Raw genomic sequence first — 552 nt, 5'->3', positions numbered from 1 at the left:
AAAAAAAAAAAAAAAAAAAAAAAAACAAAAAAAAAGAGAGAGAGAGATTAACGCCCTCGAGTTCTTTTCCATTTCTTACACTGATGAACGGAAACGGTCAGGAAGTTGCAGAGAAACATTCACGCGGAATGATTGATCGACAGTTGACCGTCGCCGGAGGGAGAAACAGAATACGCAAACGCCATGTCAACCTTCGCCGGAACGCCTCCTCATCCGTTCGATGACGGCTCCAGCGGATTCGAACGTCGCCTTTGTCTCAATGATTCGAATCGTTTTCTACCTTCGAAGACGAGTCTGCCGCCGCCGACTCGTCACCGATCTTCGTCAACCAGCCGTTAACCAGGGAGACGACCTGCCGCCGACTTCGCCTTCGAATTTCTCGGCCGATGGGGTAATCTCTAGAATCTCACCGGAGCAGAACGGGAAGGGCTTTGATGGAGATTTTGGCGAATCGGACGGCCCGATCCTTTAATCCCGATGGCGGTGGAGCCGGAGGAAGAATTTCCTTTGAGAGAGGTGTAAGATTGTTAACACAAGTTTTTGAGATCTGAA

This window comes from Cucurbita pepo, chromosome LG10 (assembly GCF_002806865.2).
Source record: "Cucurbita pepo subsp. pepo cultivar mu-cu-16 chromosome LG10, ASM280686v2, whole genome shotgun sequence".
NCBI classification, from domain to species: domain Eukaryota; kingdom Viridiplantae; phylum Streptophyta; class Magnoliopsida; order Cucurbitales; family Cucurbitaceae; genus Cucurbita; species Cucurbita pepo.
The sequence above is the reverse complement of the archived record's forward strand: the minus strand, read 5'-3'. Positions refer to the sequence as shown.